The following is a 27,137-nucleotide window of genomic DNA, read 5'->3' on the forward strand; positions in this document are numbered from 1 at the left end:
AATGTAGTGCTTTTAGAATGTGTTTGAACTCAAGTAACCAACTTAATATATACTGTTATATACAGAGGATGTTATATATGTTGTATATGTACCTCATAGTAACCCCAAACCAAAGCCTGTAATAAATTCATACAATATAAAGAGAAAGAAATCCAAGGATAACACTAAAGCAAGTCATCAAATCATAAGGAAAGTGAGCAAGAGAAAAAGAATAGAACAGAGAAGAACTACAAAAATATCCAGAAAACAATTAACAATATGGCAATAAGTACATACTTATCAATGATTAATTTAAATATAAATGGACTAAATACTCCAATCAAAAGACATAGGGTGACTGAATGGATAAAAGAAAACAAAATTCAGCTATATGCTGCCTGCAAGAGACTCACTTCAGACCTAAAGATACATAGAGACTGAAAGTGAAGAGAAGGAAAAATATATTCCATCCAAATAAAAGCGAAAAAAAAGGTGGAGTAGCAATGCTTTTATCAGACAAAAAAGACTTTAAATCAAAGACTGTGACAAGAGAAAATATGGGCTCTACACACACAATGGTAAAGGGATCAATCCAAAAAAAAAAAAAAAAGAAAATAACAATTGTCAATATCTATGCATCCAACACAGGAGCACCTAAGTATATAAAGCAAACATTAACAGACATAAAGGGAGAAATTAACAATAATATAGTAATAGTAGAGGACTATAACATCCCACTTACAGTACTGGATAGATTTTTCAGACAGAAAAATAATAAGGAAACAGCAACTCTGAATGACATATTAAACCAGATGAATTTAACAGATATATAAACAATATTATGTTCTCTTCAAGTGCACATAAAACATTTTCTGGGTTAAACCATATATGAAATGGGAGGGACAGATGAACCATGAGAGACTATGGACTCTGGGAAACCAGCTGAGGGTTCTAAAGGGGAGGAGGGTGGGGGGATGGGTTAGCCTGGTGATGGGTATTAAAGAGGGCACATACTGCATGGAGCACTGGGTGTTATATGAAAACAATGAATCAGGGAACACTACATCAAAAACTAATGATGTAATGTATGGTGATTAACATAACATAATAATAAAAAAATAGAAGAACAAAAAAAATACATATGTTAGGCTACAAAACAAATCTCGATAAATTTAAGAAGACTGAAATAATATCAAGCATCTTTTCCAACCACAATGCTATGAAACTAGAAATCAATTACAAAAAATTTTGAAAAAAAAAAGACGTGGAAGTTAAATAACATTCTACTAAGCAAGCAATAAGTCAGTGAAGAGATTGAAGAATAAATTTAAAAAATACATGGAGACAAACAAAAAGAGAAATACAATTGTTCAAAATCTGTGGGATGCAAGGCAACCTACAGGATGGGAGAAAATATTTGCAAATGACACATCTGATAAAGGGTTAGTATCGAAAATATATAAAGAACTTATAAAACTCAACACCCCAAAAAGGAATAATCCAATTAAAAATGGCCAGAAGACATGAATAGACATTTTTCCAAAGAAGACATACAGATGGCCAACAGACACATGAAAAGATACTCAACATCACTGATCATTAGGGAAATGCAAATCAAAACAGCAATGAGATATCACTTCACACCTGTCACAATGACTAAAATCAACAACACAAGAAACAACAGATGTTGGAGAGGATATGGAGAAAGGGAAACCCTCTTTCACTGTTAGTGGGAATGCAAACTGGTACAGCCACTCTGGAAAACAGTATGGAGTTTCCTCAAAAAGTTAATAATAGAACTACCCTAGGATCCAGCAATTGCACTACCAGGTATTTACCCAAATAATACAAAAATATTAATTCAAAAGGATACTTGCACCATGATGTTTATAGCAGTGTTCTCTACAATAGCCAAATTATGGAAACACCCCAAATGTCCACTGACTGATGAATGGATAAAGAAGATTGATTATATCTATTATCTATCTATCTATCATCTATCTATCTATCATCTATTTATCTATCTATGATGGAATATTAACCATAAAAAAGAATGAAATTGTGCCATTTGCAAGACATGGATGGAGCCAGAGAGTATAATGCTAAGCAAAATAAGTCAGTCAGAAAAGACAAATACCATATGATTTAACTCATATGTGGAATTTAAGAAACAAAACAAACAAGAAAAGAGGGGGGAGAGAGAGGCAAACCAAGAAATAGACTCTTAACTATACAGAACAAACTAATGGTTACCAGAGAGGAGGGGGGTGGGGGGATGGATTAAATAGGTGTTGGGGATTAATTTAAGGAGGGCACCAGGTATTGTATGGAAGTGTTGAATCACTATATTGTACACCTGAACCTAATATTTCACTGTATAATAACTAACTGGAATTTTTTTTCAATTGTTTTACTTTCATAGCTATTGACTTGTTTCTTTATGCCACAGAAATATCAGTTTTGAGGTCTGTGTGACTACACTGTTCACAGGATGGTCACAGGGTTGTTGGATCCTATAAACACTAAAATGGCATTTTCAAGTTCTTCTTGGGGGACTTTGAAGCTGAAGGATTTATTGCAGATAGGATCAATCCTGCCTCTTTAGAAGAAAGTCTTCTTTGTTTTCACAAGCTTGAGTCCATATATCAGCTGGATTTCCACAAAGGGGATGAACCTTGGCTCACATCTGTCTGAAGAAGTTGTTTGGCTCAAATGACATCAACATTTCATCTCCCAGCACTTGGGTGATAGTTCAGGGACAGACACAGCTCCCCTAGCTCTACTTCATTCTGAGAAGTTGGAATTCGCACCTTCTACCAGTGCCCACCCTTCACCAGTTCAACCTCCCACAAAGGCAGGGAAACCTTTTCAATGACACAGTGGCAAGAGAACTTATCAAAATCCACCACTGTTAGCAGCACCTCTAGGAAGGGTTTCTCCAAGGTATAACACTCCTTAAACAAGGGTTTCTGGGTCTTGCATTTGACCCACATCTGCTTAGAATTCTTCTGTTCTGACAGGAGACAGATCTTGATATAAGGGTTTGAGTGGGCCATGTCCTGGTATGAATCATCATGGGAGATGGGGGGTGACAGGTCCTGGCCTTGATCACCCTCACTATCAGGTGGTTGTCCATCAGGTCATACTGGTTGCTAAAGGGCAGCATGCCTAACTAGTACTTGGACAAGATCTCCTTATCTGTCCAGAAGCCCACATCATCACTGTTGGAGTTAAGGGAGTATAGCTGGGGCTCAAACTTTCTGAAATAGCCATCTGGGGCATAGGGCTGTCTGAGCATGGGAGCTAGGTGGGCTCTTTTTTGGTGCTGAAAATGCCAAACTCCATGTGTTTTATATCAATGAGTGGGGAGCTGGGTCATCTGGATTCAAGACTTGAAAGCCTCCGAGTCAGGCTATATGAAGACTTAGATGTGTCTGAGAATGAACATCTTCAACCTGGTATAACTAATTGGAATTTAAATATAAACTTAAAAAGCCACCAAAAACCAAAATCTATGGTATGCAATAAAAGCAGTTCTAAAAGGGAAGTTTATAGAAATGCAGGTCTGCCTCAAGAAAAAAGAAAAATCTCAAATAAACAATCTAAACTTACCCAAAGAAGACAGAAAAGAACAAAGGCCCAAGTTAGTAGAAAAAAGGAAATAATAAAGATCAGAGCAAAAATAAATGTAATAGAGACTAAAAATGCAAGAGAGAAGGTCAGTAAAACCAAGAGCTGGTTCTTAAAAAAAAAAATAAACAAAATTGATAAAACTTTAGCCAGGCTCATGATAATAAAAAGAGGACTCAAATAAATAAAATAGGAAATGAAAGAGCAGAAGTTACAGCCAATACCACAGAAATACAAAGGATTGTAAGAGACTACTATAAAAAATTATATGCCAACAAATTGGACAACTTAGAAAAAATAGATAAATTCCTAAAATATACGATCTTCCAAAACTGAATCAGGAAGAAACAGAAAATCTGAACAGACTAATTACTAGTAATGAAATTGAATTGATAATCAAAAAACTCCAAACAAAGTACAGAACCAGATGGCTTCCCAGGTGAATTCTACCAAACATTAAGAAGTGTTAATATTTATTCTTTTTAAACTATTCCAAAAACTAGAAGGAGGAAAACTTTCATTTTCATTCTTTGAGACTAGCATTACCCTGACACCAAAACCAGACAAAGACACTACAAAAAAAGAAAACTATAGGCCAATATCCCTGATGAATATACATGCAAAAATCTTAAACAAAATATTTGTAAGCCAAATTCAAAAATACATTAAAAGTTCATTTGCCACAATCAAGACTTATTCTGGAGATGCAAAGATGGTTCAATATATGCAAATCAATCAATGTAGAAATGACAATAACAAAATGAGATATAAAAGAGACATAATCATCTCAGTAGATTCAGAAAAAATATTTGACAAATTCATCATCCACTCATAATAAAAACTCAAAACAAATGGGTTTAGAGGTTACATACATCAACAAGATAAAGCCCATAAATGACAAAACTATAGCTAACATCATACTCAATGATGAAACACTAAAATCTTTTCCTCTAAAACCAGGAACAAGATAAGGATGTAAGTTCTCACTACTTTTATGACTGGGACTCCACCTTGGTCTTCTGTGCCCATGGCTTGCTGAACCCAGTTTTAATGAGTACCCCTGATCTTTGATATGTGAGCAAGATCCTCATTTCCCCCCACCTTGATATCTAAGCCATTAATCTACCTTTAGCAGGAACCCTGTTAAACCAGTTAAGGAAGAATCTCCCTACCCTTGAGGTCTCTTCTTAGCATTTTTTCATCTACTGATCTCTTCATTCTGCTTATAGGCTATAAATCCTTAGTTGTCCTTTCTGTATTCAGAGTTGAGCCCAGTTCTCAACTGAATTCAACTGAACTGAAGTCTCTTTCGTCTACTTCAACAGTTTGAATAAAATCTGTCTCACCATTTTTAACAAGGGTCTGATGCAAAATTTTATATTAGCAATTAATTGATGCCATTAAGGGGCGGAGCAAGATGGCGGAGGAGTAGGAGACCTGGATTTCATCTCCTCTCAGGAATTCAGCTGGATAGGGATCAAACCATTCTGAACACCTACAAACTCAACAGGAGATCGAAGAAAAGAAGAGCAACAACTCTCTCATCAGAAAAGCGACCACTTTCTGGAAGGTAGGACATACGGAGAAGTGAATCCGAGGCAATATTCGGGAGGACAGACAGCGGGGGAGGGGCCTCCGTCGGCCGCTTCTGGCAAGTGATAGAACCACGGAGCACAAAATCGGAACTTTTAGAAGTCTGGTCTACTGAGGGACGTCACTCCGGTGGCTAAGCGGGGGGTGGAACCCTCCGGGACAGTGTGGTCTCAGGACCCTCAGGGTCACAGAAAGACCGGGGGTACCTGAGTGTGGCAGAGCTCCCAGGTAACGGAGCAGGGAAGCCAGCTGCAGAGGCGGAGCCCAGGCGCGGGCTCTCAGCTCGGGGTTGCCACAAACCGTGATCCGCGGCACAGTCGGGCCCCTGCTCCTCCAGCAGGGACCCAACAAGCGGCAGATCCGGGGAGACTCACCTTCCTCCCCTGGGAGGACCGCGCGGGAGGGCGCCGCAGGGATCTGCTGGGTTTGGAGACTCCACCCGGGGTCGGGTGCCAGAGATAGAAACGCCCGGTCACAGGCCGGGTGAGCAGGGAGTGCGGCCAGAGACCGGGGAGACAGGAGTGACTGACTGCTTTTCTCTGGGGGCACACTGAGTAGCGGGGCCCCGAGGTCTCGGCTTCTATGGGGTGGAGATTGGGAGGCTGCCATTTTCACTCTCCGCCTCCAAAGCTGTACGGAAAGCTCGCAGGGAACAAAAGCTCCGGAGAGCAAACCCGAGCAGATTACTTAGCCGGAAGGGGGCAAGGGCGGGGCAGTTCCGCCTCCGGCAGAGACATTTGGAAACCACGGCAACAGGCCCCTCCCCAGAAGATCAGCGAGAACAGCCAGCCAAGACCAAGTTTACCCATCAATGAGAACGGCAGAACTCCAGGGCTAGAGGAATACTGCACATAGAATTCATGGCTTTTTTACCATGATTCTTTAGTCTTTCAAAGTTAATTTTTTTTTAACTGTCTTTTTTTTCTTTTTGAATTTTTCTTTTTCCCTTTTTCAACCAACATCTTATCAATCCCTTTTTTTAAAAAACATTTTTATTTTTCATTTTTAGAGTCATATTCTATCCCTTCATAGTAGTTACCCATATTTTTGGCATATATATATAAGTTGATCTCTCTTTAAAATTTTGAGATAGTTTCTTCTAACAGATTAAAATATACCCTAAATCTCTAGTATATGGTATTTTCTACTCCCCTGCCTGATCACATTCTCTCCCTTTTTTTTTCTTTTTTCTTTTTTTAAATCCTCTTCTTTCTTTTTTCAAACAACTTCTTATCAATTCCTTTTATAAATTTTTTTATAATTTCCATCTTTACAGTCATATTCCATCCCTTCATCATATCAACCCTTATTTTTGTACATATATAAATTTTTCGTTCTTTAAAATTTTGGGAGGCACTTTCTTCTAAAAGGCCAAATATACCCAAAATCTAGTGTGTGGCACTGATCTATATACCAGCCTGATCATATTTGATCACATTCTGGTTTTTTTTGTTGTTGTTCTTTTGTTTTGTTCGTTTTTGTTTGTTTTTATCTTTATCTTTTTCTTTTTCTTTTTTCTCTCTTTCCGTTACTTTTTCCACTGCTTCAGGTCTTTTCTGATTTGGTTAGAGTATATTTTCTGGGGACATTGTTACTCTGCTAGCATTTTGTTCTCTCATTAACCTATTCTCCTCTGCACAAAATGACAAGACAGAAAAAATCACCTCAACAAAAAGAACAAGAGGTAGTACCGACTGCCAGGGACCTACTCAATACGGACATTAGTACGATGTCAGATCTAGAGTTCAGAATCATCACTTTAAAGATACTAGCTGGGCTTGAAAAAAATATGGAAGATATAAGAGACACCCTTTCTGGAAAAGTAAAAGAACTAAAATCTAACCATGTAGAAATCAAAAAGGCTATTAATGAGGTGCAATCAAAAATGGGGGTGCTAACTGCTAGGATAAATGAGGCAGAAGAGAGAATCAATAATATAGAAGACCAAATGATGGAAAAAAAGAAGCTGAGAAAAAGAGAGATAAACAACTACTGGATCACGAGGGCAGAATTCGAGAGATAAGCGATACCATAAGATGAAACAACATTAGAATAATTGGGATCCCAGAAGAAGGAGAGAGAGGGGCAGAAGGTATAATGGAGCAAATTATAGCAGAGAACTTCCCTAATTTGGGGAAGGAAACAGGCATGAAAATCCAGGAAGCACAGAGAACCCCTCTCAAAATCAATAAAAATAGGTCAACACCCCGACATCTAATAGTAAAACTTACGAGTCTCATAGACAAAGAGAAAATCCTGAGAGTGGCTCGGGAGAAGAGATATGTAACCTACAATGGTAGAAACATTAGATTGGCAACAGACCTATCCACAGAGACCCAGCAGGCCAGAATGACTGGCAGGATATATTCAGAGCACTAAATGAGAAAAATATGCAGCCAAGAATACTATATTCAGCTAGGCTGTCATTGAAAATAGAAGGAGAGATAAAAAGCTTCCAGGACAAACAAAAACTAAAGGAATTTGCAAACACAAAACCAGCCCTACAGGAAATCTTGAAAGGGGTCCTCTAAGCAAAGAGACAGCCTAAAAGCAACATAGACCAGAAAGGAACACAGACAATATACGGTAACAGTCACCTTACAGGCAATACAATGGCACTAAATTCCTATCTTTCAATAGTTACCCTGAATGTAAATGGGCTCAATGCCCCAATCAAAAGACACAGGCTATCAGACTGGATTAAAAAACAAGACCCATCGATATGCTGTCTGCAAGAGACTCATTTTAGAACCAAAGACACCCCCAGATTGAAAGGGAGAGGGTGGAAAACCATTTACCATGCTAATGGACACCAAAAGAAAGCTGGGGTGCCAATCCTTATATCAGAAAAATTAGATTTTAAAACGAAGACTGTAATAAGAGATGAGGAAGGACACTATATCCTACTTAAAGGGTCTATCCAACAAGAAGATCTAACAATTGTAAATATCTATGACCCTAACATGGGAGCAGCCAATTATATAAGCCAATTAATAACAAAAGCAAAGAAACACATCGACAACAATACAATAATAGTGGGAGACTTTAACACCCCCCTCACTGAAATGGACAGATCACCTAAGCAAAAGATCAACAAGGAAATAAAGACTTTAAATGACACATTGGACCAAATGGACTTCACAGATATATTCAGAACATTCCATCCCAAAGCAACGGAATACACATTCTTCTCTAGTCCCCATGGAACATTCTCCAGAATAGATCACATCCTAGGTCATAAATCAGGTCTCAACCAGTACCAAAAGACTGGGATCATTCCCTGCCTATTTTCAGACCACAATGCTTTGAAACTAGAACTCAATCACAAGAGGAAAGTCGGAAAGAACTCAAATACATGGAGCCTAAAGAGCATCCTACAAAAGAATGAATGGGTCAACCAGGAAATTAAAGAAGAATTAAAAAAAATACATGGAAACCAATGAAAATGAAAACACAACTATTCAAAATCTTTGGGATGCAGCAAAGGCAGTCCTAAGAGGAAAGTATATAGCAATACAAGCCTTTCTCAAGAAGCAAGAAAGGTCTCAAGTACACAACCTAACCCTACACCTAAAGGAGCTGGAGAAAGAACAGCAAATAAAGCCTAAACCCAGCAGGAGAAGAGAAATAATCAAGATCAGAGCAGAAATCAATGAAATAGAAACTAAAAGAACAGTAGAACAGATCAACGAAACTAGGAGCTGGTTCTTTGAAAGAATTAACAAGATTGATAAACCCCTGGCCAGACTTATCAAAAAGAGAAGAGAAATGACCCAAATCAACAAAATCATGAATGAAAGAGGAGAGATCACAACCAACACCAAAGAAATACAAACAATTATAAGAACATATTATGAGCAACTCTATCCCAGCAAATTAGATAACCTGGAAGAAACGGAGGCATTCCTAGAGATGTATCAACTACCAAAACTGAACCAGGATGAAATAGAAAACCTGAACAGACCTATAACCACTAAGGAAATGGAAGCAGTCATCAAAAATCTCCCAAAAAACAAAAGCCCAGGGCCAGATTGCTTCCCAGGGGAATTCTACCAAACATTTCAGGGAGAATAATACCTATTCTTCTGAAACTGTTCCAAAAAATAGAAATGGAAGGAAAACTTCCAAACTCATTTTATGAGGCCAGCATTACCTTGATCCCAAAACCAGACAAAGACCCCATCAAAAAGGAGAATTACAGACCAATATCCCTGATGAACATGGTTGCAAAAATTCTCACCAAAATACTAGCCAATAGGATCCAACAGTACATTAAAAGGATTATTCACCACGACCAAGTGGGATTTATCCCTGGGCTGCAAGGTTGGTTCAACATCCGCAAATCAATCAATGTGATACAATACATTAACAAAAGAAAGAACAAGAATCATATGATCCTCTCAATAGATGCAGAAAAAGCTTTTGACAAAGTACAGCATCCTTTCTTGATCAAAACTCTTCAGAGTATAGGGATAGAGGGTACATACCTCAATATCATAAAATCCATCTATGAAAAACCTACAGCGAATATCATTCTCAATGGGGAAAATCTGAGAGCTTTCCCCCTAAGGTCAGGAACGCGGCAGGGATGTCCACTATCACCACTGCTATTCAACATAGTATTGGAAGTCCTAGCCACAGCAATCAGACAACAAAAAGAAATCAAAGGCATCCAAATCGGCAAAGAAGAAGTCAAACTCTCACTCTTTGCAGATGATATGATACTTTATGTGGGAAACCCCAAAGACTCCACCCCAAAACTGCTAGAACTCATACAGGAATTCAGTAAAGTGGCAGGATATAAAATCAATGCACAGAAATCAGTGGCATTCCTATACACCAACAACAAGACAGAAGAAAGAGAAATTAAGGAATCGATCCCATTTACAACTGCACCCAAAACCATAAGATACCTAGGAATAAATCTAACCAAAGAGGCAAAGGATCTGTACTCAGAAAACTATAAAATACTCATGAAAGAAATTGAGGAAGACACAAAGAAATGGAAAAACGTTCCATGCTCATGGATTGGAAGAACAAATATTGTGAAGATGTCAATGCTACCTAGAGCAATCTACACATTCAATGCAATCCCCATCAAAATACCATCCACTTTTTTCAAAGAAATGGAACAAATAATCCTAAAATTTGTATGGAACCAGAAAAGACCCCGCATAGCCAGAGGCATGTTGAAAAAGAAAAGCAAAGCTGGCGGCATCACAATTCCGGACTTCCAGCTCTATTACAAAGCTGTCATCATCAAGACAGCATGGTACTGGCACAAAAACAGACACATAGATCAATGGAACAGAATAGAGAGCCCAGAAATGGACCCTCAACTCTATGGTCGACTAATCTTTGACAAAGCAGGAAAGAATATCCAATGGAAAAAATGACAGTCTCTTCAACAAATGGTGTCAGGAAAATTGGACAGCCCCATGCAGAAGAATGAAAGTGGACAATTTCCTTATACCACACACAAAAATAGACTCAAAATGGTTGAAAGACCTCAATGTGAGACAGCATCAAAATCCTGAAGTAGAACACAGGCAGAAACCTCTTCGACCTCAGCCACAGCAACTTCTTCCTAGAAACATCGCCAAAGGCAAGGGAAGCAAGGGCAAAAATGAACTATTGGGACTTCATCAAGATAAAAAACTTTTGCAAAGCAAAGGAAACAGTCAACAAAACCAAAAGACAACCGACAGAATGGGAGAAGATATTTGCAAATGACATATCAGATAAAGGGCTAGTATCCAAAATCTATAAAGAACTCATCAAACTCAACACCCAAAGAACAAAGAATCCAATCAAGAAATGGGCAGAAGACATGAACAGACATTTTTCCAAAGAAGACATCCTAATGGCCAACAGACACATGAAAAAGTGCTCAACATCGCTCAGCATCAGGGAAATCCACATCAAAACCTCAATGAGATACCACCTCACACCAGTCAGAATGGCTAAAATTAACAAGTCAGGAAACGACAGATGTTGGCAGGGATGCAGAGAAAGGGGAACCCTCCTACACTGTTGGTGGGAATGCAAGCTGGTGCAGCCACTCTGGAAAACAGTACGGAGGTTCCTCAAAAAGTTGAAAATAGAGCTACCATACAGCCTAGCAATTGCACTACTGGGTATTTACCCCAAAGATACAAAAGTAGGGATCCGAAAGGGTATGTGCACCCCAATGTTTATAGCAGCAATGTCCACAATAGCCAAACTGTGGAAAGAGCCAAGATGTCCATCAACAGATGAATGGATAAAGAGGATGTGGTATATATATACAATGGAATATTATGCAGCCATCAAAAGAAATGAGATCTTGCCATTTGCAACTATGTGGATGGAACTGGAGGGTATTATGTTGAGCGAAATAAGTCAAACAGAGAAAGACATGTACCATATGATCTCACTGATATGAGGAATTCTTAATTGTAGGAAACAAACTGAGGGTTGCTGGAGTGGGGGGTGCGGTGGGAGGGATGGGGTGACTGGGTGATAGACACTGGGGAGGGTATGTGCTCTGGTAAGTGCTGTGAATTGTGCAAGACTGTTGAATCTCAGATCTGTACCTCTGAAACAAATAATGCAATATATGTTAAGAAAAAAAAAAAGAAGAAGAAGGTAGCGGGAGGGGAAGAATGAAGCAGGGGAAATCAGAGGGGTAGACGAACCATGAGAGACGATGGACTCTGAAAAACAAACTGAGGGTTCTAGAGGGGAGGGGGGGTGGGAGGATGGGTTAGCCTGGTGGTGGGTATTGAGGAGGGCACATTCTGCATGGAGCACTGGGTGTTATGCACAAACAATGAATCATGGAACACTTCATCTAAAACTAATGATGTAATGTATGGGGATTAACATAAGAATAAAAAAAAGATATATAATTGTTGCCATTAACACATGCACACATACACACACACTCACATCTTATTCAGGCTAAAGCATATGACAGATTGCATCTTTGCTTCATGAAATAGACCACATGAAAAGTAAGAAGAGTCTCCATGTCATTAAAGAAATTAATTATGAAACTTTTTATAGAACAGTGATACAGGTTTTATTAAAAGGACTCTTGCTGGTAGCCACCGGCAAGTGGTTCAATGGGTTAAGCATCCTCGTTCGCCTCAGGTCATGATCCCAGGATCCTGGGATGGAGCCCCACATTGGGCTCCCTGCTCAGGGGGGAGCCTGCATCTCCCTCTGCCTGCAGCTCCCCGTACTTGTGCTCTCTCTCTCTCTCTCTGTGAAATAAATAAATAAAATCTTAAAAAAAAAAAGGACTCTTGCAATAGATATAGGGACTATTGCATGGGGCTTTACATTAGGGAGGAGGAGTGGGCTCAACTGCAAAGACAACAAGGAAAAATGGAAATTTATAGTCAAGGAGCAGGGTGTGTGTGGCCAGTGGATGAAAAATTACTAAGAGGAAACACCAGGGGTAAGGGGATATTTTCTGGCTAAAGTGACCTAACAGGATTTTTGCTGTATGCAAGCCAGTGTGATCAGATATCACATAGAGGATCATAGAGAATGAGGAACCTGATCAGATATTGAGCATGCTTAGATATTGAGGGCGGGGAAATCTGGCTAAGCTGATGTAGCAGGATTCCCTCTAAAATTAGATAATGCAGAAATAAACAGGGAAGCCCCCAATCAGGTCCTACTTAAGAAGAGAGTTCAGAGGAGCCTCACCAGAGTTTGGTCAAGGAGAGAATCTTTTTCAATACTCCAAATATTTTTTCTCTAATTCAGAAATCTGAAATTTATTTATTTATTTTTTGAAATGTGTCAGTATTTTATTTTATTTTTTTGTCTTTTTTTATTATGTTATGTTAATCAGCATACATTACATCATTAGTTTTTGATGTAGTGTTCCATGATTCATTGTTTGCATATAACATCCAGTGCTCCATTCAATACGTGCCCTCTTTAATACCCACCTGTAGAGAGAAAGATAAGTGTTTCCTTACATTCTTAAAATGATATCCAGTGAGGCAGGTAGATAGCATTTCTCCTGTCCCTCAGCTCTCTATTTGTTAGTTTCCTTCATTTTGAGAAAAATGCAAAAATCCCAGCAAACTATTGGAAAGGAAGTAGGAGTGGATTGCTGGTAGAGAACTTTCAGGCAACTTCACACTCAGAAGAAGGACAAACTGAGAAAATTATTTTTTCCTGTACCATGTCAGTTTAGGTACCAGAGGACTGGGCAGTAGAGGAAAGAAGCAGATTAACCAGGAGAAATCTTATTAGAAACAAGAAATTTGACATGAAGATATTAACATCAACAGCCCTCCAACTGCAGAGAATAGAGATCAGGAACAGAGAATGAAGGAAAATGAAATAATCCCATGTCTGTGTAGATTTCCTGGGCTCAGGGATAGGTAAGAATAGAAACTAAATGTAGGCTATTAAAATCATTGTAGAATAAGGAGAAAAAAATCTCTCCTGGGACTCTGGAAAAGCAAAACTCTGCAAAATGATTTATTAGAGGATCTATTTAAAAATTCCAGGGAGATGTTTGGAATAATCTACAGAATAAATAGAGATACGGCCTCTTTGGAAAAGGGGCAGTGGGTCACACAGAGAGAACAAATGGAGATGAAAAGTGAAGAAAATGGAAGTGTAGGTAACAGAATAGCACAAAAAAGAAGGTAAATGAAGTAAAATAAGGATTTCAAATAAATAAAAACACAATATCCAAAGGGAAATTCATATTGGCAGTAACAAATGAAAATGCTTCTGAAGAAAATTCAAATAGTAAGGTGGAGAACAACTCCAGTACTATTTCCTAAATGCAGATGAAGAAACACAAAATTAAACTAATGAGATGACAGAGAATGTCAAGTATTCATATGCATAATAGATGTTCCCAAATTTAGTTCAAGACAAAGTGTAAAGACCCATCTATATGCTGCCTACAAGAGACTTACTTTAGACCTAAAGGCACACACAGACTGAAAGTGAAGGGATGGAAAAAGATACTCCATGCAAATGGAAGCTAAAAAAAAAAAAAAAAAAAAAAAACCTGGGGTAGCAATACTTATATCAGACAAAATATAAAAATATAATATATATATATATAAAATGTATACTACACATAATATATTAGACTTTAAAGCAAAGACTGTAAGAAGAGATAAAAAGGGTATTACATAATGATAAAGGATAAGGGCATCAATCCCAAGAAGGATCATTAACAATGGTAAATATCTATGCACCCAACATAGAAGCACCTAAATACATAGAGCAAATAGTAGCAGATATAAAGAGAGGAATTGACAGTAATACAATAGTATTAAGGGACTTTAACATCCTAATTACATCAATGGATAAATCATCCAGACAGAAATCAATAAAGAAACAGTGGCTTTGAATGACCCAATCAGATCATGTGAACTTAACAGATACATACAGAACATTCCATTCAAAAACAGCAGAATACACATTTTTTAGGCCACAGAAAGTGTCAGTAAAGTTAAGAAGATTGAAATGATATCAAGTATATTTTCTAACTATAATGGTATGAAACTAGAAATTAGTTACCAGAAGAAAACTGGAAAAAACACAAACATGTAGAGGTTAAACAACATGCTATTAAACAATGAATGGGTCAATGAATAAGCCAAAGAGGAAATAAAAAATAACTAGAGACTAATAATGGAAATGCAACAGTTCCAAATCTTTGAGATGCAGTGAAAGCAGTTCTAAGGAGGGGAAGTTTATACTGATACAGGCCTACACCAAGAAAAATGTCAAATAAACAATCTAAACATACACCTAAGGAAACTAGAAAAAGAAGAACAACCCAATCCCAAAATTAGTAGAAAGAAGGAAATAATAAAAATCAGAGCATGACTAAATGAAATAAAGATGAAAACTACAGTAGAAAAGATCAATAAAACCAAGAGCTGGTTTCTTTGAAAAAATAAACAAAATTGATAAATATTTAGCTAGATTCATTCTGATGAAAAGAGAGAGGGCTGAAATAAAATCAGAAATGAAGGAGGAGAAATAAAAACCAAATCCCAGAAATACAAAGGATTATGAGAGACTACTATGAAAAATTATATTATATTTGAAAATCTAGAAAGAAATGAATAAATTCCTAGAAACATACATTTGTCCAAAACTGAATCAGGAAGAAATAGAAAATCTGAACAGACCAATTACTACTAGTAATGAAATTGAATGAGTAATCCAAAACTCCTAAACAAACAAACGCAGATGGCTTCATGGATGAATTCTACTAAACATGTAGGAAGAGCTAATACTAACTCTGCTCAAACTATTCCAAAAACTAGAAGAAGGAAAACTCAATTTCATTCTTTGAGGCCAGCATTACCCTGATACCAAAACCAAAGAGACACCACAAAAAAAGGACAACCATAGGGCAATATTCCTGGTGAACATAGATGTAAAAATCCTCAACAAACAGTTGCAAACCAAATTTAAAAATACATTAAAAGAATAATCCACCATAGTCAAGTGAGACTTACTAAAGAGATGCCAGGATGGTTCATTATCTACAAATCAATCAACGTAGTACACCACAATAACAAAATGAAGGGTAAAAAACCACATGATCAAACTGATAGATTCAAAAAAAGCATTTGACAAAATTCAACACCCACTCATGATAAAAACTGTCAATAAAGTGTGTTTAGAGGGAACATACCTCAGCATAATAGAGGCCCTATATGAAAAACAGCTAACGTCATAATTAATAGTGAAAAACATAGCTTTTTTTCTAAGATTAGGAACAAGACAAGATGTCCATTCTTGCCACTTTTATTCAATGTATTACTGGAAGTCTTAGTTACAGCAATCAGATAAAAAAAAATCAAGAAGAAGAAGAAAAAGAAAGAAAGAAAGAAAGAAAAAGGAAGGAAGGAAGGAAGGAAGGAAGGAAGGAAGGAAGGAAGGAAGGAAGGAAGGAAGGAAGAAAGAAAGAAAGAAAGAAAGAAAAAAGAAAAAGAAAGAAAAAGGAGAAGGAGAAGAAGGAGGAGGAAGAGGAGGAGGAGGAGGAGGACAAATAAAAGCATCCAAATTGGTAAAGAAAAAGTAAAACTGTTACTATTTATAGATGATATGATTCTTTACATACAGAAAACCCTAAAGACTCCACCAAAAATCTATTAAAACTAATAAATGAGTTCAGTAAAGTTGTAGAGTACATAATTAACATATAGAAACCTGTTGCATTTCTATACACTTATAACAAAGTAGCACAAGGAGAAATTAAGAAAACAATCCTATTTGCAAATGATATATCTAATAATGAACCATGAGAGACTATGGACTCTGGGAAACAAACAGGGTTTCAGAGGGGAGGGGGTGGGGGGATGGGTTGGCCTGGTGATGGGTACTAAAGAGGGCACGTACTGAATGGAGCACTGGGTGTTATATGCAAACAATGAATCATGGAACACTACTTCAAAAATTAATGATGTAGTGTATGGTGACTAACATAACATAATAAAATAAAATTTAAACACAACTAATGAAGTACTGTATGGTGACTAACATAACATAATGAAAAAATTATAAAGAACTTATACAACTCAGCACCAAAATAATAATAATAACAACAACAACAATCTGGTTAAAAAATGGGACTTGAGGTTGACTCTCTTCCCACTTAAATACTTTTTTTTAAAGCACACTATTAATACATTATTATACATTATTATGAAGAGGGCTTCAATAACACTCATATTCTACCAGTCACAGATCTTAATTATATCTGCACAGAAATTGATGCTCACTGTTTTTTAAGCAGAAAAGAAAGGTACTAAAAGGATACTGGATAGTTCATAGAACCTCTAGAGGGTTAGGGAAGCAGGCTTGGAGCGTCTGCAACCAGAAGAAATGCCTGGACTCACCCATTGTGAGGATACTGCTGAGTTCTGGATGGGCAGCTTGCTAGGCTGACCGTATGGGCAGTGACCCAGACACCACAACTAGCACCATTGTCACTGCTGTCTGAGAACTGCAGGGGCCAGACAAGAAGCCCCACAAACCCCTTTACTGGACATCACTAGCTGGTTGAAAATCCACTTGATGATGTTGGGTCATGCGGCTGCGCGCTATATGCAAAGGGAGTTCAAGGGAGCAAGCATTTTCAGCTTTTATACTGTGAGGTGTTTCTAGATCATGGGCAGCCCCAAAACAGTGATGACGTCTCACAAGAGTATTTAGAATAAAATATGAAAATACTCAGCACCATCATCATTGTCTGTCCCCTTCCAACTCCTTCATGTGCCTGCGGCAATTATGAATTAATGGTAAAAGCATTTTGTTTGAATTTAACAATGAAATCGTTGAGGGTTTGCCATGTGTGTAAAAAAACATTTTTTAAATGTTTTAAATGTAAGATCACATTTAATTTATATAAACAAACATATCAAGTTGTTATTATTAGTATCCTCATAAATTTAGCCACAGAGAAGTTATAAAAATTGACCACAGAGCTAATGAGCAATATAAGGATTTTAATCCAGGAAATCTGGTTCCAATGTTCACACTCTGAACTCTGAGGCTAAACTTCCTCCCATATATCTTAAAATAACTTTTTTGTGGTGGTGGTGGGATATATACACATGTTTATTCTTGACCAGGTTTATTAGAATATCTTTCTATGCCAGTAATGAAGTGGAGGAAAACTATCATTTTGCCCTCAGTGTAGCTGCTCTATGTTACTGAACCTGGGGATGTTTTTGTTTTAGCTTAACTTGGACATAAGACTGTGATATGCATGTAAAGTGTTAGAATTTTTTCCCAGGAAAGAAAACATTTGTTAACAACGGAACATTTTCTTTACGATTTTCTTCCCACTTCCTCTCCTTTCCAAGCCTGTTTAAAAATGTTTTGACTTTTTGGTTTAAATACAGCATTTCTCAAGGTCAAAAAAGAAATTTGGATGAATTTGTAAATTACACATTAAATATCAGAAGACCCGTTAATGAAGGCAAAGGGCAACTGATTAATTACAAAGGGCAATTAATTCCCTTAATTAAATGTATGTGGATATTACCCTCCCATCTCTCAGAGTAAGAGTTCACCAGTTGTAGATACCTACATAAATTCCATAACTATCCCAAACTTTAAGAGAAGGCAAAACATATTAGTGCTACTCCTTTTCAACTAAAGGTACTACAGTATACAGATGAACTGTAACTAGAGTCAGTGGCTAGGATATAATGTAATATACAGATGGACTGGTGACTGCTGTATGTATACATCGGTGACCAGGTCCATCCATTTCGCTTTCTGCAAAGGTTAACACATGGCTTATACATGTGATTGCTCAAAAACTGCCCATGGGGACAATAGTTTTGAAGAATATCTGTCTAAGCAACTTTACATTTGTATGGTAATGATTATTACTTATCATAATTAATTCAAATTTAATAATGTCCCTAAACTATGAAAGCAATAGATTCTTATTCCTCAATCATTAAAAAATAAGTTGGGTAAGTATATATATTTATTAAATGTCCATTTCAATCCCAATGATATCGGCTGTTTACTTTTTTTTTTTTTAAGATTTTATTTATTTATTTGAGACAGAGAGAATGAGATACAGAGAGCATGAGAGGGAGGAGGGTCAGAGGGAGAAGCAGACTCCCTGCCGAGCAGGGAGCCCGATGCGGGACTCGATCCCGGGACTCCAGGATCATGACCTGAGCCGAAGGCAGTCGCTTAACCAACTGAGCCACCCAGGCGCCCTCGGCTGTTTACTTTTATGGCACCACTAAAATAGCAAGTGGTACTATTTCTGCCAGCATTTCAAGAAAAGTGATTTTCGATCAGATTTTTGACTTGTCAACTTGTGCACATTGACTTGATGCAAATGCTATGAAGCATTTAACGAATCACTTTCTTTTTTCATTCAGCTAAAGTTTCATTAGCTATGATGGCCACATTTTCAACACATGCATAAATTCATGGATTTCCTGAATAGCAAGACATAGACAAACAGAATTTAAATATATTTATAGAACATTCTACTTGGAGCAATCACTTGTGACTTTATAAAATTACATAGAAGACTAGTTCTCAGGAGTAGGGTAACTATTTATTCCCAATGTGGAGCCTCTAGGTTATGTATAGATTATATTTAGCTAAAGGAATCTATTTTGTCTTGCCAGGTTTTCTGTCAGGTATTGATGTTCCAACTAGCTTCCAGCTAGCTATTTGTTTCAATTCTATTCTCTATCAGGAACACAACTTTCTTTTCTAGCTGTTCATTTTCTTCTCTTAGGGTTCTTATTACTCTGTAAATTCAATCAAATATTGCTATAACTCAAATGAAGCCCTTATTGTGTATGCATTACATAACCACAAATAATTTGGAGGAAGTATTGAACTTGCCAGCCCAATTTTTACAGCTAAGTAGGCAAAGTTGATTTGGAAAACTACATCCTAAACTTTGTTAGTATATGATTCAATCAGTGATTTAAATAAGCATGTCTATTGGCTTGTGTATATTTTCATACTAAATATAAACTTTTTCTGTATAATTTCTATTAGCAGCTGTTACTGACTTCCTCCTCCAAGATGAATCCAAGAGTATTTGAAGATAAAAAAAATGACGAAGAAAATTGTGGAAAACCCTTAGGCAATAGGTGGATTGAGATCATTGGGGAAGGTGATGACTTTGACCTGAGCAGTAGATAGCCTCAATGGGTTGTTGTAGAAGTAGTAAAGGACACATTTCTTGGAGTTCGGCTCTTGCTTATCCCCATCATTGCCTTTAGAAATACACCTATAAATGAAGATCTCAGAAAAATAAGTGCATACTAACTGATCTCTAGCTTTTGTTTTTCCAAAGCCCCAGGGCTGGCAAATCATAATCTAAGGAGTGCCTTCCCATTGGGAAATGAAGACTAAATCCCTAGTTTTCTATAGAATTCAGAATGATAAAGCCACTTGGGACAGAAAACTAATCTTCAGTAGGGAAAAATCATCAGTTTATATTTGCTAGGACAAAAGGTCAGTTCCTTCAAAGTAAGATTTTTTAAAACTCTTAGACTTTAGCTTTGAAGATAGCAAAGTATTAATACATAAATTTTCTACTTCTTTTAAAAGACTGTTCTGTGTCTAGTAGTTCCATAAGCCTGTGGATATTAAAAAGGTTTGTTTGTGAGTGAATCTTGGAAAGTGTTAAAACTAGGCTTATTTTTGCCTTTCCTGATACAAATTTGACTAAATCTTTTCACCAAATAGATCATGTTTATTTTTATTAAATACCTGTTGAGGTAGCTAAGCTCTTTTATGATCTCTGCAAATGTTCTGGATCTGATACTTCCTTGAATATCTACATCCATAGCCTTTTCACTCAGTTTATGTTTTGTAGATTTGAAAAAAAAGCTCTGGAAATATCCTTGACATGGCAAAAGTTTCATCAGTACAATATTTATAATATTTAGCTTAAGCTATCAAAAAAGTCTTAGCTAAATTATAAATTTGCATCCAATAACTGTGTTGACTTTCTAGTTCTGAAAGTTCTTCAGTTCTGAAGTGATAATGGAAATTGTTTCAAATAATGACTAGTCAGTATTCTTGCTTAATTGGGAGTTGAAGAAACTATTTTCTTAATAAGCAATTATTAATTAATATAGACATTTGTATGTATGTCAAATTAAAAGTTGCAAAAAAGGATTTGTATGGGGGGAAAGATGGCGGAGGAGTAGGGGACCCTATTTCAACTGGTCCCCAGAATTGAGCTGGATATCTACCAGACCACTCTGAGCACCCACGAAACCAGCCTGAGATGTAAGAAGATCTGGATCTCTACAAGCAGAATATCGCAGGCGGTTGGTTTTGAGGTATGAAGCGAGGAGCTGTGATCCTGCGGGCAGATATTGGAGGATAAACGGCAGTGGGAGGGAGCCTGGCCGTGGGGATCCTACACTGCCGGTGAGCGACAGCCTCGCGTGCTATGGACGGGGCACAGACTCACAGACCGGTAGTGGCGGGGAAAGGACTTTAGGGCAGCCCCCAGGGCAGAAACCCAGAGTGGCGGGGTCACGCACGCGCGAACTGGGAGTGGCTGGTGGTTTTAGAAACACAAAGTGCCCCGACCTGGAGGCAGGACTGGGAGCACTGCAGAGGGGTGCACAAACCAGGACGCTGCAGTTTATAGCAGCATGGACAGAAATGGAGACAGTGTGGCCTGGAGAGCTCACTGAAAAACAGACTGCGATCTCTCCGCTCTGAGGCAGAGGGTTGGAAATGGTCTCTTCTGCTCTGACTCGCGGAAGAGACACGGAAAGCCACCAGGGAAAGGCACCAGAGAACAAAAGCCCCAAAGACTGATTCCCACTGAGCCCATCCCCCACCACAGGGGTGCAGGGCAACTCTGCCCAAACAGGGTTGCCTGAGTAACAGCGTGGCAGGCCCCTCCCACAGAAGACAGGCTGGGAAAACAAGAGGCCAGCAACCCTAAGGTCCCAAGAAAACAGGTGCATCTTGCTTGGGTTCTGGTCAATAATTTCGACTCTATACATTCCCTCAAACACCCATCAACAGAATGACTAGGAGGAGGAGCCCCCAAAATAGAAGAGACTCAGAGATTATGACTTATGCTGCAGATTTACAAATGGATGCAGATATAACCAAGATGTCAGAGATGGAATTCAGGCTAGCAATTGTGAAGACAATGGCTAGAATGGAGAAATCAATTAATGGCAACATAGAGTCTCTAAGGGCAGAAATAAAAGGTGACTTGGCAGAACTTAAAAATGCTATCAATGAGATCCAATCCAATCTAGATAATCTAACAGCTAGGGTAACTGAGACAGAAGAGAGACTAAGTGACCTGGAAGACAATAAAATAGATAAAAAGGGAAAAGAGGAGGCCAGGGAAAAACAACTCAGAATCCATGAAAATAGAATCAGAGAAATAAGTGACACCGTGAAGCGTTCCAATGTCAGAATAATTGGAATCCCTGAGGGAGTGGAGAGAGAGAGAGGACTAGAAGATATATTTGAGCAAATTGTAGCTGAGAACTTCCCTAATCTGGGGAATGAAACAAACATTCACGTCCTAGAGGCAGAGAGGACCCCTCCCAAGATCAAGGAAAACAGGCCAGCACCCCGGCATGTGATAGTTAAACTTGCAAATCTTAGAACCAAGGAAACGATCTTAAGGGCGGTCAGGGGTAAGAGATTCCTTATGTACAGAGGGAGGAACATCAGAATAATGTCAGACCTATCCACAGAGACCTGACAAGCCAGAAAGGCTTGGTAAGACATATTCAGGGTACTAAATGAGAAGAACATGCAGCCAAGAATACTTTACCCGCAAGGCTTTCATTTAGAATGGATGGAGAGATGCAGAGCTTCCACAACCGGCAGAAACTGAAAGAATATGTGACCACTAAGCCGGCCCTGCAAGAAATATTAAGGGGGGTTCTATAAAAGGAGAAAGACCCCAAGAGTGATATACAACAGAAATTTACAGGGACAATCTATAAAAACAATGTCTTCACAGGCAACATGATGACAATTAATTCATATCTTTCAATAATCACTCTCAGTGTGAATGGCCTAAACGTTCCCATAAAATGGCACAGGGTTGCAGACTGGATAAAAAGACAGGAACATCCATATGCTGTCTACAAGAGACTCATTTTGAACCTAATGATACATCCAGACTGAAAGTGAAGGCATGGAGATCCATCTTCCATGGATCCATGGAAGCCATGGACCATGCCAGCGGACCTCAAAAGAAAGCTGGGGTAGCAATTCTTATATCAGACAAATTAGATTTTAAACTAAAGTCTGTAATTAGAGTCACAGAAGGACACTATATCATTCTTTTTTTTTTAAAAGATTTTTATTTATTTATTCATGAGAGACACAGAGAGAGAGAGAGAGAGGCAGAGGGAGAAGCAGGCTCCCAAGGAGCAGAGAGCCCGATGCGGGACTCAATCCCAGGACCCTGGGATCATGACCTGAGCTGAAGGCAGATGCTCAACCATCTGAGCCACCCAGGCCCCCGACACTATATCATTCTTAAAGGGTCTATCCAACAAGAAGATCTAACAATTGTAAATATCTACACCCCCAACATGGGAGCAGCCATCTACATAAGCCAACTCTTAACCAAAATAAAGAGTCATATTGATAACAATATGTTAATTGTAGGAGACCTCAATACTCCACTCTCAGCAATGGACAGATCACTGAGCAGAAAATCAACAAGGAAATAAGAGCTTTGAATGATACATTGGACCAGATGGACCTCATAGATATTGACAGAACATTCCACCCTAAAACAACAGAATACTCATTCTTCTCGAGCGCACATGGAACTTTCTCCAGAATAGACCACATACTGGGTCACAAATCAGGTCTCAACCGATAACAAAAGATTGAGATTATTCCCTCCATATTCTCAGACCACAATGCTTTAAAACTGGAACTCAATCCCAAGAAAAAATTTGGCAGAAATTCAAACACTTGGAAGCTAAAGACCACTCTGCTCAAGAATGTTTGGGTCAACCAGGAAATCAAAGAAGAACTTAAACAATTCATAGAAATCAATGAGAACAAAAACACATTGGTCCAAAACCTATGGGATACTGTGAAGGCAGTCCTAAGGGGGAAATACATAGCCATCTAAGCCTCACTTAAAAAAAACAGAAAAATCCCGAATTCACCAACTAACTCTACACCTTAAAGAACTAGAGAAAAAGCATCAGACAATGCCTAAGCCATGCATTAGAAGAGAAATAATTAAAATTAGAGCAGAAATCAATGAATTAGAAACCAGAAACACAGTAGATCAGATCAATGAAACTAGAAGTTGGTCTTTGAACGAATTAATGAGATTGATAAACCACTGGCCAGACTTATGCAAAAGAAAAGAGAAAGGACCCAAATTAATAAAATTATGAATGAAAGGGGAGAGATCACAACTAACACCAAGGAAATAGAAACAATTATTAGAAATTATTATCAACAACTATATGCCAATAAACTGAGCACTCTGGATGAAATGGACGCCTTCCTGGGGTTTACCTATAAGCTGCCAAGACTGAAACAGGAAGAAACTGACAACCTGAATAGGCCAATAACCAGTAACGAGATTGAAGCAGTGATCAAAAACCTCCCAAAAAACAAGAGTCCAGGGCCTGATGGATTCCCTGGGGAATTCTACCAAACATTCAAAGAAGAAATAATACCTATTCTACTGAAGCTGTTTTCAAAAAATAGAAACAGAAGGAAAGCTTCCAGACTCATTCTATGAGGCCAGCATTACCTTAATCCCCAAACCAGGCAAAGACCCCATCAAAAAGGAGAATTTCAGACCGATATCCCTGATGAATATGGATTCCAAAATCCTCAACAAAATCCTAGCTAATAGGATCCAACAATACATTAAAAGGATCATCCACCACGACCAAGTGGGATTTATTCCCGGGATGCAAGGGTGGTTCAACATTCGCAAATCAATCACTGTGATAGAACACATTAATAAGAGGAGGGAGAAGAACCACATGGTCCTCTCAATTGATGCAGAAAAAGCATTTGACAAAATACAACATCCTTTCCTGATTAAAACTCTTCAGAGTATAGGGATAGAGGGAACATTCCTCAAGTTCTCAAAATCCAGCTATGAAAAACCCACAGCGAATATCATCCTCAATGGGGAAAAGCTGAGAGCCTTTCCCTGAAGAGCAGGAACAAATCAAGGATGCCCACTCTCGCCACTATTGTTCAACATAGTACTAGACGTCCTAGCAACAGCAATCAGACAACAAAAAGAAATAAAAGGTATTTAAATTGGCAAAGAAGAAGTCAAACTCTCTCTTTTCACAGATGACATGATACTTTATGTGGAAAACCCAAGAGACTCCACCCCCAAATTATTAGAACTCATCCAGCAATTCAGTAATGTGGCAGGATACAAAATCAATGCACAGAAATCAGTTGCTTTTTTATACACTAACAACGCAACTATAGAAAGAGAAATTAGAGAAATGATTCCATTTACAATAGCACCAAAAACCATAAGATACCTCGGAACAAACCTAACCAAAGAGGTAAAGGATCTATACTCTAGGAACTACAAAACACTCATGAACGAAATTGAAGAAGACACAAAAAGATGGAAAAATATTCTATGCTCATGGATCGGAAGAATAAGCATTGTTAAAATGTCTATGCTACCCAGAGCAATCTATACCTTCAATGCCATCCCAATCAAAATTCCAATGACATTTTTCAAAGTGCTGGAACAAACAGTCCTAAAATTTGTATGGAATCAGAAGAAACCCTTAATTTCCAAGGAAATGTTGAAAAAGAAAAACAAAGCTGGAGGCATCATGTTGCCCAATTTCAAGCTATAGTACAAAGCAGTGATCACCAAGACAGCATGGTACTGGCACAAAAACAGACATATAGACCAATGGAACAGAATAGAGAGCCCAGATATGGACCCTCAACTCTATGGTCATATAATCTTTGACAAAGCAGGAAAAAACATGCAATGAAAAAAAGACAGTCTCTTCAATAAATGGTGCTGGGAAAATTAGACAGCCACATGCAGAAGAATGAAACTCGACCATTCTCTAACACCACTCACAAAGATAAACTCAAAGTTGATGAAAGACCTCAATGTGAGGCAGGAATCCATCAAAATCCTAGAGGAGAACATAGGCAGTAACCTCTTTGACATTGGCCACAGCAACTTCTTTCAAGATACATCTCCAAAAGCTAGTGAAACAAAAGCAAAAATGAACTTTTGGGACTTCATCAAGATAAAAAGCTTCTGCACAGCAAAGGATACAGTCAACAAAACAAAGAGGCAACTCACCAAATGGGAGAAGATATTTGCAAATGACACTACAGATAAAGGGCTGGTATCCAAGATCTATAAAGAACTTCTCAAACTCAACACCCAAAAAACAAATAATCAAGTCAAAAAGTGGGCAGAAGATATGAAAAGACACTTCTCTGAAGAAGACATACAAATGGTAACAGACACATGAAAAAATATTCATCATCATTAGCCATCAGGGAAATCCAAATCAAAACCACACTGAGATACCACCTTACACCAGTTAGAATGGCAAAAATGGACAGGGAAAGAAACAACAAATGTTGGAGAGGTTGTGGAGAAAGGGGAACCCTCTTACACTGTTGTTGGGAATGCAAGTTGGTACAGCCACTTTGGAAAACAGTGTGGAGGTTCCTCAAAAATTTAAAAATAGAGCTACCGTATGACCCAGCAATTGCACTACTGGGTATTTACCCCAAAGACACAGATGTAGTGAAAAGAAGGGCCATATGCACCCCAATGTTCATAGCAGCAATGTCCACAATAGCCAAACTGTGGAAAGAGCTGAGATGCCCTTCAACAGATGAATGGATAAAGAAGATGTGGTCCATATATACAATGGAGTATTACTCAGCCATCAGGAAGGATTAATACCCAACTTTTACATCAACATGGATGGGACTGGAGGAGATTATGCTAAGTGAATTAAGTCAAGCAGAGAAAGTCAGTTATCATATGGTTTCACTTATTTGTGGAACATAAGGAATAGCATGGAGGACATTAGGAGAAGGAAGGGAAAAATGAAGGGGGGGAATCGGAGGGAGAGATGAACCATGAGAGACTATGGACTCTGCGAAACAAACAGGGTTCTAGAGGGGAGGGGGTTGGGGGGATGAGTTAGCCTGGTGATGGGTATTAAGGAGGGCACGTACTGCATGGAGCACTGGGTGTTATACGAAAACAATGGATCATGGATCACCACATCAAAAACTAATGATGTATTGTATGGTGACTAACATAACATAATAAAATTAAAAAAAAAAAAAGATTTGTATATACACTCAAATTAAAAGATTAAAATTATATAAGATTTCATTTTAAAATAAGTTACTTAGTTCATTATAAAGAAAAACTTTAT

The 27,137-nt window shown here is 38.1% G+C and overlaps 1 pseudogene; it reads right to left on the reverse strand.

Annotated features, from left to right (window-relative positions):
- Nucleotides 1-2,463: 2,463 nt before the first annotated feature.
- Nucleotides 2,464-20,537, reverse strand: LOC110584149 (annotated as a pseudogene).
- Nucleotides 20,538-27,137: the final 6,600 nt, after the last annotated feature.

The sequence above is a fragment of the Neomonachus schauinslandi genome, chromosome 2 (assembly GCF_002201575.2).
Source record: "Neomonachus schauinslandi chromosome 2, ASM220157v2, whole genome shotgun sequence".
Lineage (NCBI taxonomy): Eukaryota > Metazoa > Chordata > Mammalia > Carnivora > Phocidae > Neomonachus > Neomonachus schauinslandi.